The 7,965-nt window shown below is 44.5% G+C and overlaps 1 pseudogene; it reads left to right on the top strand.

The window, feature by feature from the left end:
• Window positions 1-5,464, top strand: part of LOC102244377 — a 30,957-nt pseudogene extending 25,493 nt beyond the window's left edge.
• The last annotated feature ends 2,501 nt before the right edge of the window (window positions 5,465-7,965 follow it).

The raw sequence follows: 7,965 nt of genomic DNA, 5'->3' as shown, positions 1-7,965 counted from the left end.
AGAGAGTTAGAAACATTGATGAGAGAGAAACATCGATCAGCTGCCTCCTGCACACTCTCCACTGGGGATGTGCCCACAACCAAGGTACATGCCCTTGACCGGAATCGAACCTGGGACCCTTGAGTCCGCAGGCCGATGCTCTATCCACTGAGCCAAACCTGTTAGGGCCATTAATTCCCTTTTAATGTGCACAAATTTAATGCACTGGGCTACTAGTATATAATAAAATCCTAATATGCAAATCAACTGAACGGCAGAACGACCAGCTGCTATGATGTGCACTGACCACCAGGGGGCAGACACTCAATGTAGGAGCTTTATCCATTTTTCAGAGCATTATCTCAATTCGTTGAGGTTCTGCTTCCCAACAATTGTAGACAGTTTGGCTCAAATAAATTCACAAAAATTCTTTACAGGTTTGAATGTTTTTATGTTAACAAGGGCTATATGTGTAGAAACCTCTGATGCATTTGAGGTTAAATCCTTCCTAGTTGGATTCTGGTGTTGCCAATGGTCTGATTTATAAGTAAACCAGAACTATGAGGAATAGAAACGGGGAGGTAAATGAGTGTTTATTTTCTTCAACTCTCGTTAATCTTAGCTCTGGTGTTTGTACCAAAGAAATTACTTGTATTTATTCTTATGGCTAAATTGCTAGCAATAAATTAGGAGAGGGAAAAAAAATAACCACGTGGGATAATTGACTGAAAAACAAATGTCAGTAAAAGTAAACAGAATGGATTCCACTAAATCTACTTGCAAAAATGTCAGAGGAGTAGAGTTGTTTTCCCTCACAATATTTGTGCTGGTATAAAGTTTAATTAAATTTCTCCATAGAGACTGGGTATTTTGCTAGATGTCACTTTGAGATTTTTCTCAATGAAGGACTGCATTCTGATTAAGTGATGCAATATTTGTCCTCGGTAGTAGAGCTATGACAATTGACACCTCTCTTCCCCAACTCTCCCAGGCTAACTAAGCAGCAGGAATGAAGGAGCACTTGCCACTGAACCAGTACTTCCGAGGCTGGACCAGTCCTGCTTTGGTCACTAAGGAGCTGTGACCTTGAGCAAATCTCTTAAGACTTCCAGCATATTAAGTATCAGAGACATCGATTTGCCTGACACATACGTTCAACAGTCAGTTCTGAAAGCCTTCCTGCTCTAGCAGCCTCTGTTGTATTATAATGTTACACAAATACACAGCCAGTGAAATTTAGCAAAATAAATAGGAATTTGGGGAATTTTAAAAACGAATAAACTATTCACTGAGCTGGAGTCATCAGGTAACTGCATATTATTTTAGGATGAGAAATTAAAAAAAGTAATATGTTTGCCTACACTTTTAAGTCTTAGGCTTTCTTTACCTTTAATATCACATTTATTAGACTTATCATGTAAATAGTGCTGATCTTTCTTGATTTTAGCTATATTTTCAAGCTATTTGAGAATGGCCAAGGGTAACTGTTTTCTGCACATATCATTATTTTCTTCTTTTTTGGGGGAATCTTATAAGCTGTTGGAGAAAATGATAGATAAATTAGCTATTTTTTAAAAAAAAAAATAAGGACATTTAGTTTGTTCTTGGGCATCTAGATTAACACACCTTTGAAATTCCAGAGTCATTCTCTGTTCAGACCCCTTTAAGGCATAGTCATCTGATAATCCAAGCATGTCAAACTCAAAGGCTAACACGGGCCAAATAAACAAGGTTTAAGTTTATGTACGCCACAAAAAAACCCCAAAAGGTTCAATTTTCATAGAAATGTAGGTTTATTTAGATAGAGACATGCTGAATACAAAGGGCTGAAATAAATGAGTAATCGTTAACATAAAATAATAGAACATTTTAATAAAAATCAATATTTTTTCTTGAACATTAATTTACCAGACACAAATTAATAAGCGCAATGCAAATAAACCTATCTTTCTTGTTCTCCAAAAGCAAAATATTTCCTGTTGCACACACCAAACAAGTCAGTTCAAGACTAATGATGTGGCAATCAGCTGCTAAAATATTTGCTGTTAGTATTAGTGGAGAGAAATGGTGCACCTGTGCATAAGGCACGTAAGGGAAATGAATGCAACACGATTATAGTGATCAGTCATTAGTGAACGCTGTAGTTCGTTATTAATAACTAGAGGCCTGATGCATGAAAATTCATGCAAGAGTAGGCCTTCCTTCCCCCGGCTGCCGGCACCTGCTTCCCTCCAGCACCCGAGACCCAAGCTTCCCTCCTCTTGCTGCTGGCAGGCATCTGGGACCCAGGCTGGCTTCTCCAGGCCGCCAGCAGGCAGCTGGGACCCGGGCTGGCTTCCCCCGGGACCCGGCTAGCTTCCCCCAGGCTGCCTGCAGGCACCCAGGACCTGGCTGGCTTCCCTCTGGCCCCTGTTTTGTCAGGAAGGACATCTGGAATGATGTCTGGAAGACGTCCGGTCTAATTAACATATTGCCCTTTTATTATTATAGACTAGAGGCCCAGTACATAAAACTCATGCACTCGGGGGAGGGGGTCCCTCAGCCCGGCCTGCGCCCTCTCACAGTCTGGGAGCCCTCAGGGTATGTCCCCGGGGGGAGTGCGCCTAAGCCATCAGTCAGACATCCTTAGCGCTGCTGTGGGGCTGGGAGAGGATCAGCCACTGCTGCTGCACTTGCCAGCCATGAGCTGGGCTTCTGGCTGAGCGACGTTACCCCTGTGGGAGCGCAGTGACCACCAGGGGCAGCTCCTGCATTGAGCATCTGCCTTATAGTGACTGGTCGTTCTGCTGTTCGGTTGATTTGCATATTAGCCTTTTATTATATAGGATTATGTATAACAGGATATTGTAAAACTTAAGTTATGAAATTTTTATTGAAACATTTTTCCATGCCATTATATTGGCTGGGCCACAAAAATATTTGTTGTGGGCCTCATGTGGCCTGTGGGCTGCGAGTTTGACATGCTTGATGTAATCATAGAAACCCCTCCCCCTTCCTGTTCCCTGCTGTGCTTCCTCTCACTTTTTTGTAATCTTCCTTAGTTCTCTCCTTAATTCCAAACGCATAAAAGAAAACTGTAAAACTGTCTTTCTCTGGAGCATTTGAAATCTTGCTTCCAGGCATGTCATCTGTTTGGCTCAAATAGACTCAAGTAAATGCTTACAAAAATTCTCCACAGGTTTGGAAGTTCTTATATCAACATTTTCAACATTAGTAATCCCTCAAAAATAAATTAGGGTTTTTTTTTTCTTGTGATATACCTTTTATGTGGGAGAAAGATAAAAATAGACTTGTGCATGAAAAGAAATTACAGCCTACTTTTTTCAATAAAATACTAAAGAATTCCTTCAGTAATCAAAAGGCAAGTGTGAAATTGCCTTTTGTTTAGTGGAGAAATAAATAGAAACAAGAAAGAATCTCTTTTTAATAAAAACTTAATGGTATGTCCATTCAGCTGCCATGTTGCATGAGCTAAATAGCTGGATTTGTGACATTCAGAAAGCAAAGAAATCATGAACAAAAGTGTAAAGAAAATAATAAGTCTGAAAATTAAACACTTTAGCTTTAAGTCTTGCCAGTGGATCTTCTAAAACTCCAAGCTGCATAATATTTGTGTTGTAAACAATCATGGTGTTTGTACCTATTCTCATTTTTAAATTAAATATATGACAGCAATGGAGCTCAATTAAAAACAGATTAACCACATAGATATGTATAATTGATTGTGGTAGATTTTGCTTTGCTAAATCCACCTAGATTTTCCCTAAGGAGGCATACCATTTTATCCACTTGGTGGATAAAAAAGGGGCTCTATAATAAATCTAACTAAAAGTAACTTAAAGGGTAATTTGATCCTAAATCCCTATCTGAGCAGATTATGGTGGGTGGGTGGCTCGTCATGCCCCAGGCATATAATTTGTTTATTAAAAGGTTTATCTTTGGAGTCTCCACGGCATTACACTCACAGCAGCGCAGCCGCTCGGAGTAGATCTACAGGGAAGAGCACGGAGTGACCCAAACCGAACACATGGTTACCACCCAAACCCGCGCGGCGGCCCAAGTAGTACAGCAGGTCCCTGTGGCCACCTGCACGGATCACAGTATGTGGAATGCTGATGAAGACTCGCCTCCGTCTCCAGAGGACCCCTCTTATGGTGATTCCGACATACTCAGCTCCGCAGCCGCTGACGAGGTAACAGCCCATCTAACTGCTGCAGGGCCCGAGGGAATGGCTGCCACCGCTGCTGTGGCAACAGGGCAGAAACGGAAACGGCCTCACGTGTTTGAGCGGAATCCATCCATCCGGAAGAGACAGCAAACACGCATGCTTCGCAAACTTCGAGCCACATTGGATGAGTATACTACTCGAGTGGGGCAGCAAGCTGTTGTGCTCTGCATCTCACCCTCCCAACCCAAACCGGTCTTTAAAGTATTTGGGGCAGCACCACTGGAGCACGTGGTGCGTAAGTACCAGAGCGCGATCCTGGGGGACCTGGAGTCCGCCCTGGCCCAATGCGCCCCGGGGCTGCAGGAGGGTAACTCGGAGCTGCCGCCTCTCACCAGCGACGGGATGCCAGTCTCTGTGAACCAAATGACCCAGGCCCAGCTGCGGGCATTCATCCCAGAGATGCTCAAGCACGCCACGGGTCGGGGAAAACCAGGCTGGGGCAAAGAAAGCTGCAAGCCCACCTGGTGGCCTGAAGACATCCCGTGGGCCAATGTCCGGAGGGATGTCCGCACGGAAGAGCAAAAGCAGAGGGTTTCATGGACCCAAGCACTGCGGTCCATAGTTATAAACTGTTATAAACAGCACGGGCGGGAGGACCTTTTATGCGCTTTTGAAGATCAGCAAACACAAGCAGAGGCTGCAACCACACAGAGTGTAGCCCATCTTGTTCCATCAGAGGCCGTAGTCCAGACCTTCAGTAACCCCGATGGCACTGTCTCACTTATCCAGGTTGGCACAGGGGCAACAGTAGCAACGTTGGCTGATGCTTCAGAATTGCCAACCACAGACACTGTTGACCAAGTGAATTATTCTGCTGTGGCAGATGGGGAGGTGGGACAAAACTGGGCCACGTTACAAGGAGGTGAGATGACCATCCAGAGGGTGCAAGCTTCAGAGGCCACACAGGCAGTGGCAGCTTCTCAGGAGATGCAACAGGGAGCTACTGTCACCATGGCGCGCAACAGTGAAGCTGTCGCCACATTGGCCGAAGCCACCTTGCAAAGTGGGGGACACATCGTCCTGTCTGGGGAAACCGCAGCAGCCGTTGCAGCACTTGCTGGAGTCCAAGCCGCTAACGGACTGGTCCAGATCCCTGTGAGCGTGTACCAGACTGTGGACCTGCAATCCCTTGGGTAACCAGCCTCACCCAAGGCAACGGGCCGGTGCAGGTGGCCATGGCCCCTGGGGACACCAGGACAGCAGGTAGCAGTCACCATAGACGGCCAGGCTGTGGAAATGATGACGTTGGGACAGTGACATGCAGCCATGTCATCATGGCATCGTTTTCTAGTCTACTTCAGACATTTTTACACCTTGCAGAGGTGCAATCAAATGGAGTTAAGTCCCTCAACTTTGGAAGAAAAGTATTGTTAATCCTTTTTTAAAAAAGGAAGAAAGGCAGTGAATGTTGAAATTGCATTTTTTAAAGCACCACGCTTGATTTTCTGGGATTGGTGGAATAAGATACTGCATGGTTAGTTTCACTGTCCCTAAAAAGCTAAATTGTGGCAAGACTTCTTTCTGCGAAAACATGTGTGTATACTTATGTGTGTGTATGTGCGAATGTGAATATATGTATATGTGTACAGATGGATATAAACATTTACATATAAATAAAGTATATATGTGTACGTATATATTCATCTATATGTATAAAAGCCTAAGCAACTGGATGGCCAGCCGACCAGCTGGAAGCTATGATGCACACTGACCACCCGGGGGCAGATGCTCAATGCAGGAGTGCACTCCCACAGTGGAAGCACAGCTCAGCTGACAGATGGGTGCCAGACACCAGGCTCAAGGTTGGCAAGAGCTCACGGCTGGCAAGCGCAGCTGTGGCTGCATGAGCCTCTTCCGCCTCCACGGCAGTGCTATGAAAGGCAGGTGCAGTGGGGCTGGGCTGAGCGGGAGTGGCTCAGTGCCTGGCCCAGGCCCCTCCCTGGCTGCCTGTCCCTTCTCTCACTACATAATCCCCTGAGGGCTCTTGGATTATGAGAAGGCCCAGACCAGGCTGAGGGACCCCACTGGCACACAAATCTGTGCACCCACCAGGCCTCTAGTATATATATGAAACCTGCATGGAATTATCTGTATGAAATTAAGGTGGGCCCAGGCCCCCGCACAGCTGCCTCCTCATGGTGTCCCTGGGTCTGGGCTTCTCTGTAACTCTTCAAGTCTAGGATTTCTCAGCTGCAAGTCCTGAGTATCCAGTGGCTAAATTCACCTGACTTTTCGACAGGCCAAATCTCCACTCCTTGAGTACAGGGACAACTCTTCCCCCTCTTCTGGGCCCCCTCTGTGTGATAAAGTATTTAATGGTTTGTTTTTTTTTTAACGTGACATTAAAAGATCATTCATGTCTTGCTCAGCCTTTGAGAAAAGTTTCAGATTCTGTATTTGCTTGTTTTATATAAAACTAGAGGCCTGATGCACAGATTCATGCACCAGTGGGGTCCCCCAGCCTGGTTTGCAGGGATCGGGCCAAAACTGGCTTTCTGACATCCCCCCAGAGGTCCCGGATTGTGAGAGGGCGCAGGCCAGGCCAAAGGACCCCACCGGTGCACGATCAGGGCCGGGGAGGGACAGTGGGAGGGCTCCCGGACGTGTCCTGCCCATCTTGCCCAGTGCCGATCTGCCGGACCCCAGCAGCAAGCTAACCTAGCGATCAAAGCATCTGTCCCCTGGGTGGTCTGTGCACATCATAGTGACTGGTCGAACAAATAGTTCCACACCTGGCATATTAGGCTTTTATTATATAGGATTATCCAATGTTAAAAAAAAATAAAGGGTTTATCTTTGCCTTAAACAAGCCCTGTCCATTGTTTTTGTGCATCTAGGTTAACACACCTTTAAAATGCCTTTTTCAGACCCCTGGGAAGTATAACCACCCTCAACAGAGCACATAATCTTGTTAAATATTCTGTCATTTAATCCCCACCCTGCCTTGCTTTCTACCATCTTCATGTAACCTTGGTAACATTCCTCCCTCCCCCTCCTTAATTCCAAATGTATAAAAGAAACTACAAAACTGTCCTTCTCTGGAGTATTTGAGATCTTGCTTCTCGGTATTGTCATCAATTTGGCTCAACTAAATTTTATAAAAACTCTCTACAGGTTTGGACATTTCTTACATCAACATACTGCTATGAGATATAGTGGGCCATAGATTTTAGGCAGAGTGCTAATTAATCATGTAATAAATGAAACTTTCCAACTATTTAAATATGGTGCATGTGAGTGGGTGGGATGGTAAATGACTTTGCCCTTAAATTCAAAGCCAATTCATTTTCCCACTTCTGCTCCCTTGTGTATTTGTTTATTGCTTTTCTTTTATTCCTGTAGAAAACTTTACCTGATGTCAAAAATCACATGTTCCTGACATCTATCTTTTACTTCTGGGTGGATGCTACTTAGAAAATACCTAAGGGTGCTTCAGTTTCTGATTTTGATTGCTTGTGGTGAAGGTGGTAGGCATACCAGGAAGTTTGGTAAACGTATTTAGTGATACATTATTAACTGGATGCTTTGCTATGACTCTTGCCCTAAACACTTGGTAAATATTTTCTGATTTTTGGTCTCTTTTTATTTTACCTACTATGATTTATAAATATAGGAACATATTTTGACTTGGGAAAATTTAGCAAAGAAGTTGACCGAGTGGGCAATGCCACTGAAGAAGGGTAGAAACCTTTGTGAGAAACATTGTAATAAGAGGAGGAAACCTTTCTTTATAGGTGGTCACTGATTTTGGAAAAAAT

The sequence above is a fragment of the Myotis brandtii genome, unplaced genomic scaffold, assembly GCF_000412655.1.
Source record: "Myotis brandtii unplaced genomic scaffold, ASM41265v1 scaffold562, whole genome shotgun sequence".
In the NCBI taxonomy this organism is placed as follows: domain Eukaryota; kingdom Metazoa; phylum Chordata; class Mammalia; order Chiroptera; family Vespertilionidae; genus Myotis; species Myotis brandtii.
This window is presented reverse-complemented; position numbering and strand designations above follow the sequence as displayed.